General features: G+C 42.6%; 1 pseudogene; it reads left to right on the forward strand.

The window, feature by feature from the left end:
* Window positions 1–1,012: 1,012 nt before the first annotated feature.
* LOC114892160 lies at window positions 1,013–2,595 on the forward strand (annotated as a pseudogene).
* The last annotated feature ends 8,376 nt before the right edge of the window (window positions 2,596–10,971 follow it).

Here is a 10,971-nt window from a genome sequence, read left to right on the forward strand (position 1 = left end):
TGGGAAAAGCAACTGCACTGAAGGCAGAGAATCCTAAATTCAAATCCTCTCTTAGCCACTTCCTCACTGACCTTGGACAGCTTAACCTCTTCGAACCTCTGTTTCCCCAGGCTTTAAAGTTGTAGATAATAAATGCCTGTGTCTGGTTTTTTGTAAGGATTAAAAGAAGTAAGTAGTAGGTGCCCTCCTTCTCCTCCCGATTCACCTCAGTGACATAGGCTAGTGGACAGATCTTGGCAAATAAGAGAGCTCTCCCCCATTGTTAATGGCCTGATGGCAGAGTACTAGATACTGGGAGACACGGGGTCAACTTCAGTCCCCGTGAAGATGGCAGAGTGAACAGAGGCAGGAAGCCCTGCCCCCTCAACATTAGAAATACCAAGCTAAATATTATTTTTAATTTTTCACAAAATGTATTGGCTGAAAATCAGGAAAGAAAATCTCTAGTTGCCAGGAATGAAGAGAGAAGACGAAATTCTTTAGATGTAGCATGTCTCACAAGGGGAGGGGAATTGCAGGCTTGGGTCTGCCTGAGGAACTGTGGAAGCAGTGGCTGCCCAGAACAACGATGTCAGGACTGTATAAAATCCTCAGTCAACAGAGGGTCATTTTGTCTGGCATGCTACTCTGACAGAAGCAGGAAAGTAGACTGTAGAGGATTAATCCTGAAATAGCCAGAAAATTCCTTTACCCAGAATTCCACACTCTGCTGTTTTCATTTAGTCGAGGTTTTACCATGTATATCAGGAAATGATTGTGCTGACTTTTCCTTTAATCCATAGTCACACAGCGTGTTTCGCCATTTTTCTTTTCTGTATTTCTCAGCTCCTTTGGAAGGGAATAAGAGACCCGCCCCAGGCAAGAATGCAATAATCTGACTATGGTTTTAAGGGACCATGAGGTTCTTTCCAGTGCACCATTAAAAACTATTTACAGGAGGAAGAACGGAGACTAGGACGTTTGGGATGGAGGGCATAAGTGAGAGTCAGAGAGAGAAGGTGGAAGGGGGTAGATGGCAGTTTGGTGTGGAGGGAAAGTTGTTCAAAAGAGGGAAAGGCCTGGGGTTCAGGTGAGCAGAGGACACTAGAAAGGGCTCCATTTGAGCCACCTGGATTTGCCAGTCCTCACAGGATCTGAGGACAGAATGATGTGATCTGAGCCCTGAAGGGAAGAGAATTAGAGTTAGCAAAAAGCTCTGTAGCTGCCCAGGAAATGGATGATTATTAGGGCCATGTGGGTTTAAGATGCTAAAGAAAGACTCACTCAGAATATATTCCTACAGAGGAGAAGACGGCAAATGCTTTCTTATAAAAGAACATTGCTTTTAGATTCATAAAAATGCCCCCAATTTAAATCTCCAGCTGGTAAAAAGTTTCTGAGTCATTGATGTTGAGAGTAGAATAATGAAAGTAAAATAAAATACAGCTGTACCATTTACTAGTGGCATGGCACAAGGATGTCACTTCTTTTTCTCTGAACCCAAGTTTCTTCACCTATAAAATGGGAATGATAATAGTACCTACTTTATTAGGAACATTGTGAGAATTAAATGAAATAATGCATTTAAGTGTGTATTAAGTACAGTGATGGTTCATCATAAGCCCTGTGAATGGCTGTGGTTTGGGCAGGGCTGTTTTCCCAAGATGCCCATCAGCAGTCCTGGGACCTTAGATGACCTTACTTTGCAAGTCTGGGTTTGTAGGTATAGTGGTCAAGTGTATAAGAGCTATAGTTTAGACAGTTTGAGATTGGATCCCAAGTCTGCCCTTTTCCAAAGGAGTGAGTTGGGATTATGTATCCTCAGTGAGCCTCATTTTTTTTTTTATATACAAAATGGGGGTGATGATAGTACCTACCTTAGCAAACTCTCAAAAGGTGGTTACTATTGTTAGTATTACAAAGGCAAGGTCCTTCTTTTGCTTGGCTTTCCCTCAGTGGCCTATAAAGAGAATAATCACCATATTCACTGCAGGGATTTTGCACTCGGTAGGTCAGCGGCCAGCAGGCAGACTGCAAACAGTGACAAAAGGTATAGAGCCTCTCATCTGTACAGATTTGATTCATCACAAATTTGCCAGGTCAAGAATTCCAGATAAAGTTTTTCAGCCTTCACCTGCAGACCATGAAAAATATGGTGGGGATCCAAAGCACCTTCATAAACTGCATATTGTTACCAGAATAAGAACTAGGAAAAGACATCCATTTGGGAAAAAGGTTACAATAAAGATGCTTGGATTAGAAAAAGCACCTATTCCTCAGGTTCACAAGAATATCCCTTCAGTGAAGGCAAAAAAGAAAGTGGTTAAACATTTGATAAGAATCAAGTCCCTGTTGAGGTGATGGATTCATGGGTGTATACGTATGTCAAACTTAGCACCATATGCTTTTCAAGTGTGTGCATTTTGTTGTATGTCTATTATACCTCAATAAAGCTGTTAGAAACAAACAGACAAACAAAAAAAGAATCAAGTCCCTGAAGTTGCCACAAGGACTTGCAGCAAAGGAGGACGTGCGTAATGCCTGCCTCGTGAGCACTGGAGAATTAGTAGTGCATGGCATCTAAACCCTGTGGACCAGGGAGCAATTAAGTCCTAATGCCAGAGCATTTCAGATTAAAAAATGCAAATCATCTTTATTTAAAGATGGTGAGAAAGTGTTTCTATTAAAATATATTTTAAATACAAAAAAAAAAAAAAAAAAAGGCAAGTTCCCGATTGGTTTACCTTCCCTTTGCAGATCTGAGCTCTTGATGTACTCTAGGTCAGACCCAAGTGGTTGTCCTTTTCTTACTGTCATTTGTACCTTTCCTCCATCCATTATGAAAGAAAGCACCATGAGGATCATATACCCATCAAAGCCATATCCTATACTAGGGACCCCATCTGAGCAAATTTCAGGTTCTAATATTCAAATGACACTGCCACAGCTACTGCCTCTGAATCACCACACAATTCCTCATCATTACAGGGACAGCCCAAATATTGGCAGAAGAAATCAGAATTAATATTATTAGAACCAACAAGAAGAAGGAAGCCTGAAATTACCTAAGGGTAAAAATCAGCCTGCAGTAAACAATCCTAGCTAACTGTTCAGAAAGAGAAACTTCCATCTCCATGCCCACTTCTCCTATCCCTTTCGAAATCTGTTTCAGAATGACAGAGACAAAAATGTAGATTAGAAGTCAAATAAGTGGCAAGTGAGTCAAAATATTTAATTCCAGGGAAGGAATCTCTGATTCATGTGCCTTTGATTGCAGCTTGTAATTGCTCCTTTCATGTTTAATGGGCTTCCCTGGGCAAGGCTGGGAAACTATGCAACAGCCGCATTCCGGGTCCCCCTGGTGTCACGTGCCTGTAGCTGTACCAGGGTCCAGCCTCATCCATGGGGCATCAGAGGCAGAGGAAGAAGCATGAGAATGTTGGCGGGAATGTATGGAATGTTGAACTATTAAAGCCTGGGAACAGGGAAGTTCAGAACCCAGATGGTATGGGAGGACAGACCTAGTGTCAGCTTAGACAAGTGATGGACCTCTCTAAGGCCAAGGCTCCCCACCTATGAAATCTCATGGGGCTCTTGATAGCATTAAATTAGAGCATGGATATAAACTGTCTATCACAGGGCCTGCCACACAGCAAGTGCTCTGTGATTTACTCATTCAACATGTGTTCAGCCAACAAATAAATAGTGCCTGATAATTTGAATAGAAATCTCAGGCCCAGAGGAGGCAGATGCCTGCCCAAGGTTACTCACACAGTCATTAGAACTCAGGCGTCCAACTCCCAGGCCAGTGCTCTTTCCCTGACCAGAGCAGTCGAGTCTCAGTCATTCCTCCAACTCTTGGCTGGCCTAGTCCCAGGGAATCAAGCCTGCCCTGTTTTGGAGGTATTCACCAACAGAGCATGATTTAGGGGACACTTTGAGACCCCCAAGTGCCCCAGGAGGCCTCCCTAATGGATTTTCCTCCCTTCTGATCTGAAGTTCCCCATTCTATCTGGGTTAGGCAACGGAGCAGAAAGGGACTAACAATTCCTCAATTCCGTTATGTTTCAAATACTGTTCTTGGCATGTTAAACATATCTTCTTGTTTATTCCTCATAAGAGCTCTGTGAGGTATTTTTGTCCCCGGTCTGCAGGTGAAAAAACTGAGGCCCAGAGATGCTATGTGACTATTTGGGTCAAATTGCATCTTCCCCCAAAACATACATGTTGAAGCCCTAACTCCCAGTACCCCAGAATGTGACCTTATTTGGAAAGCGTCATTGGGAATGTAAGCAGGTAAGTAAGATGAGGTCATCAGAGTGGGCCCTAATCCAATATGACTGGTATCCTTATAAAAAGGGGGAAGTTTGGACATAGAGTCATGTCCAGAGGGAAAGCACCACGTAAAGATGAAGGCAGAGAGTGGGGTGAAGCATCTACAAGCCAAGGAATGCCAAAGATTGCCAGCAAACCACCAGAAGCTGGGGGAGAGGCATGGAACAGATTCTTTCTCACAACCCTCAGAAAGAACCAACTCTGCCAACACCTTGATCTCAAGACTTCTAGCCTCCAGAACTGTGACATAATAAAGTTCTCTTGTTTAAGCCACTGGTTTGTGATACGTTGTTATAGTGGCTGTGGCAAATTAGTGACTGTGGATCCACACATGACCATTTGGCTGTTCAAGTCAGAAATGTGGGCATCATTATTGATTCCTTCCCTTCCCTTCTGCTCCAATCTGGTCCATCACCAAATCCTACTGATGCTTTTCCTCCTTAATATTTCTGATTCATCACCTCTTTCCATCTCCATTGCCATTTCTGTCCTTCAAGCTACCATCATCTTTCAGCTGGATCATCATAACCACTTTGTATCAGGTTTCCTTAACTCTTGCCCTATCCCAACTCAAATCCATTTTCCTCAAAGTAGCCAGGGCAATCTTCATCAAATAAATCATACCTCATCACTCCCGTACTTAAAAATATTGCAGTGGCTCCCCAGTCCTCCTGGGGTACAACCTGGACTTTTTCCTAGGCCAGCAATCCTAGTCCTTATCCTAGTCCTACCTCATCTCATCCTTGATCTCTTGTGTTTCATCCAGATGCATTTACTTTTAGTTATTCTCGTTCATCAGACTTGACCATCTCATGGTCTTTGCATGTGCTGGTCCTTATGCTTGAAATGCTCCCCACCCACCCAGCACCCACACTTTCCATCCTGCTAACTGCAATGTAGCCTTCAGCTTTCAACCTGCATGACTCCTCAAAGACTTTCCCTGAGCACCATCTCCCTCTAAATTACTTTTACCTTGTTATTTCTCTGACTAGGCATCATGTTCTTTTTCTTCAAAGATCTTACTATAATCTATATCTATGTATTATTTAATGTATATACTTCCCAAGAAGACTTTATAAGAATAGAGACCTCGCATTTTGTACACCATTGTCTCCCTAGTGCCTGATATGCAATACCTGGAATATTGTTGGCACTCAATAAATATTTCTTGAATGAATAAGTGAAAGTCATCATTGGCATTCAAAGTGGGTTCAGTATGACTCTGATGTTCTTCCAAACCAGAGCGTGCAGACAATTGCCTCTTGAAGGTTATAGTTAAAATTAAATCATTATATAATTTCTGCTTCCAGTTATGGTGGAGTGCCTTGATTTAGACCAACCCTCCCATTAATCTTAATTAAAATAACTATAAAAGCTAGATTAAATTCAAAGACAAAAGAAAAAGTCTGTTTGATGGCATCAGAGAACAACCACGGCAGCCAGGACTTGAGGGCACGAGATTCCAGGGGACAGAGACTCTAAGAGAAGTGAGCCTGATATTCTGCTCTGCTTTTTACCTTAAGGAATTTGTTGCATCCTAAACTGGATGGGAGAGAAAGGTCAAGAAACCAAGCAGAAGGCGGCTGGTCAGAAGCTAAAAAACTAACTCACACAGAGGTGGAGAGACAAAGGTGAAGTTCATAGACGTTAGAATGAGGAGCCCTACTAAACACGCCGGGCTTCCAGTTAAGACCAAGAGTAAAGACAGATTGACAAACTGGAAGTAGACTACCCCCTACTAACTCTCAGTTGAGACCCACCTCCATTCCTGATTGGATAGGCAGGATCTGTTCTTCCTCTCACTGCTGGCCAGAAGAAAATAAAGTTTTCTCTGGAGAAAGATGACATCATCTAAAACCACCACAATTTCTCATACACCAAGTCCCACATTTTCCTCATTGCAGCCCTAAGAAGTCTGTCATCTTCAAAGAAGACAACATGAATTCCACATAATTCTGAATCCCCTTGGACAAGCCCAGGCAGATGCCAAGGGCAGAGCACAGGGTGAAGAGAAGGATACTGGGTAGCTAGACAAAGCTGACAATTTGAAATTAACAGAGAGCTCAGCTGCCTGGAAATTCACTTTGAAAACAGAAATCTGTCTACTGTGCAGCCAGCATGTGGACATATGGAGACCCAATGCAAAGAGCACGCAAAGCAAATGTCAGCAAAGGAATGATTTCCCTTTCGACCGGCAATGAAATTGGCTTCAATTATTAGAATAATGTGATACTAGGTGGAAAGACCCTTAAAATTTGTCTAAGCCAAACCTTTAAACCTTTCACTTGCATTGACTGAGGCGCTGAGATGGGAAATTATCTTCCTATGTCCGCACAGAAAATCGAGTTGGTTCTTGGACAAAGACGGCTGGGCTCCACATCCAGCCAGACTTCCTCCTTGGTTCACTGTCTCAGTGAAGCTCCAAGCTCAGACATCTCTAGCCAGCAGCCCATCAACACTGCAAACAACTTCAACAAGACTATAAATGTCATGTTAGACATCAGATGATAAATGTGACTTCTCCCCAGCAAAGAGAGCCCAAATGGGAAAAGACAATGGGATTCCCATGGAATTAAATTCTTCCTCTCCCCAAGGACACCACAACAATTTCCCGTTTATAGTGTTGTCCTAATAAATACACAGGAAGTCATAATTCACTGCTGTTAGTTAAAGTAGTCATGTTGTTCTCACTTTTATAAAGTCACATCGGGCAGGATGTTTCCATCAAGTAGGCAGCTGGGCCTTTAAAAAACACAAAGCTGGCGCTTCCATCTGTGCTGTTACCTTGAAAATAGGGATGGAGCCTCAGAGTTTGGGGAAAGGGCAGCAAACGAGGTGACAGGAGGGCCAGGTTCTTGTCCTTGTTTTCGTTTCTGGTCTGGATGCTTTGGGCAGATCTCCTAAACTCAAAATAATATGAACTCCTTGTTGAGCTCTGTGCTAAAAGCTGATAAGCTGTGTCTCCTGCAACCTTCTAAGGTAGTGGCCAAGGAAATGGAGGCTCAAAGGGCTTTTGACTTGAGTAGGGACCATTGGAACAGTTATGACAGCTGGGATTCTAACTCAATTACAGGGCATTTGGCTCTAGAACCAGAATCTTTTTTGTTGTGTTATGTTTGTTTGTTTTTACCAATGTCTTGTTGCCTTGGCTTCCTCAACTGCATGCAACCCCAGTGGCACTGAAGCCGCCATCTTTCAGACATCTAAATAACCTCAACTCAGACATCTCCCCATCCACTGCCTGTGACAGAGCTCAATTTCTCCAAATCCTCAAGGGCATCCTTTATCATGGGCATTTTTGACTTTGGATCTGCAAGTCCTGTCTCTGTCCATCCCCTACCAACATTCTCAGATGAGAAACTCAGGTCCCATGCATCCAAAAAAGAAAAAAAGGAAAGTGCAGCTAGGAATCCATGGGTGTAGTGAGTTTAAAAACAACATGAGAGGTCACGGGAGGAGTCACAGCTCACAGTTTAGCCTTGCCCTCATCCCACTCCATTGGCCAACTGTCTCTTCTCTCTCCTTCCCCCAGGACCCCAAAATGTCTTGGTTGCAGCGGTTCTGGCCCTTTCTTGAAAGCCTGGAGGTTGGCCAACATTCGTTGACTGCAGGGACTCCCTGGCCAAGCAGGTGTAGCCAACCAAGCGTTGTCTCAATAATGCCAGGGTTTACTTTAAACGGGAGTCTCGAGCATCTGCTGAGAACACAAATCTTTTTCTATACATTAAACGCAAAATGAAGAGGTTAAGAGACATCGAAGATGCCCAGACTGAGTTCCCTGAACCCCAGGACCATGAACTCTTTTCAAAAGCCAGATTAATACTACACATTTATCTACAGTGAAGGAACATACAATGTCAGGTGTCTTTGCTTTAAGCTAGAATTATATCAGGTCTGTGTGGTATCTGTGGTTTTCTCACCAAATTCTGATAACAACTGTTTATGTTTCTGGTTAATTAAAAGAGCTAAATCCTTTACTACTTAAAATTTGATCATTCACTCATTCAATAAACATTTATTAATCAATTAGTCTGTGCCAGGCTCTGGTATTCAGTGGTAAACAAGATGAAGTCACTGCCTTCAAGGTGGTAGCAGACAGTAAGTAAACAAATAAGTTTGTATAATAGTGTTAGATAATGACTTGGGCACTTAGAATTCGAAGATATATGCCTTTGTAAGCCCCCCTTTCAAATCCAGCCTGAAGAGTTCTCATCATTTTTACATATCTTCCTGCAATGGTTTTTTTTTTTTAACATCTTTTTTGGAGTATAATTGCTTTACAATGGTGTGTTAGTTTCTGCTGTGTAACAAAGTGCATCAGCTATACATATATATATCCCCATATCTCCTCCCTCTTGCGTCTCCCTCCCACCCTCCCTATCCCACCCCTCCAGGTGGTCACAAAGCACTGAACTGATCTCCCTGTGCTACCTGCAATGGTTTTAAGGTAGAACACATTCCAACCGAGAGTGCAAGCCTTGGTGAGAATTGGTGTCAATCTTCATTGGATTATGAACATGAAAATGTTTCTTTGGGGGATACATGACTCTATTTTAGCAGATGCTACAGGCTGCACAGTTATAAGCTAGTTCAGTATCTATTTTGCATACAACACAGCTTGGATGTTAATTTAGACCTTGATGCCAAAGCCTCTCTCCACAGAAAAGGAAGAGGGCAGAGGAAGACAGCTCAGAAAGAGCAAAGTTCCTCCAAATTCCTTGCTCACGCTTTAATCTCCACAGAGGTGCAATTAACCAGGAGGCCCCTTCCCATTGCTTTCATCACCCTCACTCAGAGAGGAGCTTTCTCTGGGCACAATCAAGTGCTTTCAGAGCTTAAAAGTCATGGCTTTTCAGCGAATGTAGCTTGTCTATTTCCATTTCATTCAGAACATGAAGGAATGGGGGGTGGAGGGAAAGACAAAAGACCAGGAAGAGTCTATATTCCGAGAATGGGTAAGTGACTGTGGAGATGTTTAAATATACAGGACTGTGAACAGCTTTTATGATTTCATAGACCCTTAGAAGGTAGAGTCGGAGAGAATCTTAGAGACCTACAAGTCCAATTCTGTGCTTGACATAAGGGGAGACTGAGTCCTGAAGAGGAAAAGCAGTCTTTCTAAGGCCATCAGGTTGGTTGATAGCTGAGTAAGGACTAGAACCTTGACCCTCTGGTGCTCTTTCTGTCATCAGACTGTTTCCACATTCCGTTCCTTCATTTATCCTCTTTTATGTTGTTTTTAAAAATCTGTTTCAGCATGTAGAAATCCTCCCTTTTTGTACTAACGCAAATATTCTCTAGTTTGCAAAGAACCAGTCTATATTCCATGTGCTTCAAGAAATTAACCTAGTTATTCTAGGAATAATTTCTGCTTTGTTCTCTGAAATCACATTTGTCATGTGAGTCACGCATTTGTTTGTGTGGTAGCTTGCAAATGACGGTTTACAATTTAAACTGTCTTAAGCAAAAACAAAAAGAGACAATTTGTTTGCTGCAAAACTGAAAAGTCCAGGGGTAAACTTACTTCAAGCATGACTGGATCCTGAGGCTCAATGATACCGTCAGGACTCAGCTTGATTTTCTGCACGCCCTCTTCCTCTGGGTGAGCTCCTTTCTCAAGATCTCTACCTCACGATGGCATGATAGCTGCCAGCAGCTCCAAGTTGAATCTTGTCCTCTTAATAACACCAGCAGGAAGCAGATTTCCTCTTTCCCAGCAGTTCCACAGAATTCCCATGTAGGAGTATCATTGGGTCTGATTGGGCACATGCTTGTTGTTGGTCTGCTGTGCTCACCTCCTCCTAGACCCAGGCCATGACTGTCATCATTAGATAACTGTGGCACCAGCATAGGGACACTTGGTTATTATTACATGACTTGTGCACAATGCAGCATACTGGTGTTCATGGAGAACGAAGAAATTGACAAGAGTTGCTAAAGTCAGTTTTTGCAACCACGAAGCTACAGTTTTACAGTATGATGCCTCAGTGGGAATTTCCTGAGACTGTCAGGACCTTGTGCCTGATGGGCCCAGTTCCATCATCACCAACACAAGAGCATCTTCCATGGGAAGCTGAAGCATCTCAAGCAGCTGAAGTCTCTGAACATCCTACAGCCTGTGGTCTCCTGGTATTCTGCTGATAATATATTCTTTGAGCTTATCAGAGTAGTCTGTAACTTCTGTAAGATTCAGTTCAGAGGGTACATTTTTGACAAGCTTCTGATGACCTTCTACCCATCTCTGGGTCAATTGCTGTAGCCACAGGAATGTGATGCTCCAATTAGTCTGGCCTGAGTCACATGATGACCTGAGTAGCTCCACATGGCAGAAATGACTCTAGTGTTAGATTCTTTAATAGTATATATTTTCTGGAGAATGCTGAACAGCTCCTAATAGCATGGAGTGTGGAGTATCAATTCCAGCAAGGAAAACCAAGATGTGTTACCAGAAAAAGAGGAAAAAGAGGAAATGGAGTTTGGGCAGAGAAGAGAAATGAAGATCCATCGCAGGCTGTGTTCTCCCATCGTTTCATATGTATAAACCTAGCTTTTCCAAATCAATTTTAAGATCCTTGAGGGTAAAAATGAAGCTCAATATTTAATCAATAATCATTAAGTTGTTATTGAATAGTCAAAAGCAAACATTTATTGGGCACC

This window comes from Monodon monoceros, unplaced genomic scaffold, assembly GCF_005190385.1.
Source record: "Monodon monoceros isolate NGI ecotype Baffin Bay Population unplaced genomic scaffold, NGI_Narwhal_1 Super_Scaffold_12, whole genome shotgun sequence".
Lineage (NCBI taxonomy): Eukaryota > Metazoa > Chordata > Mammalia > Artiodactyla > Monodontidae > Monodon > Monodon monoceros.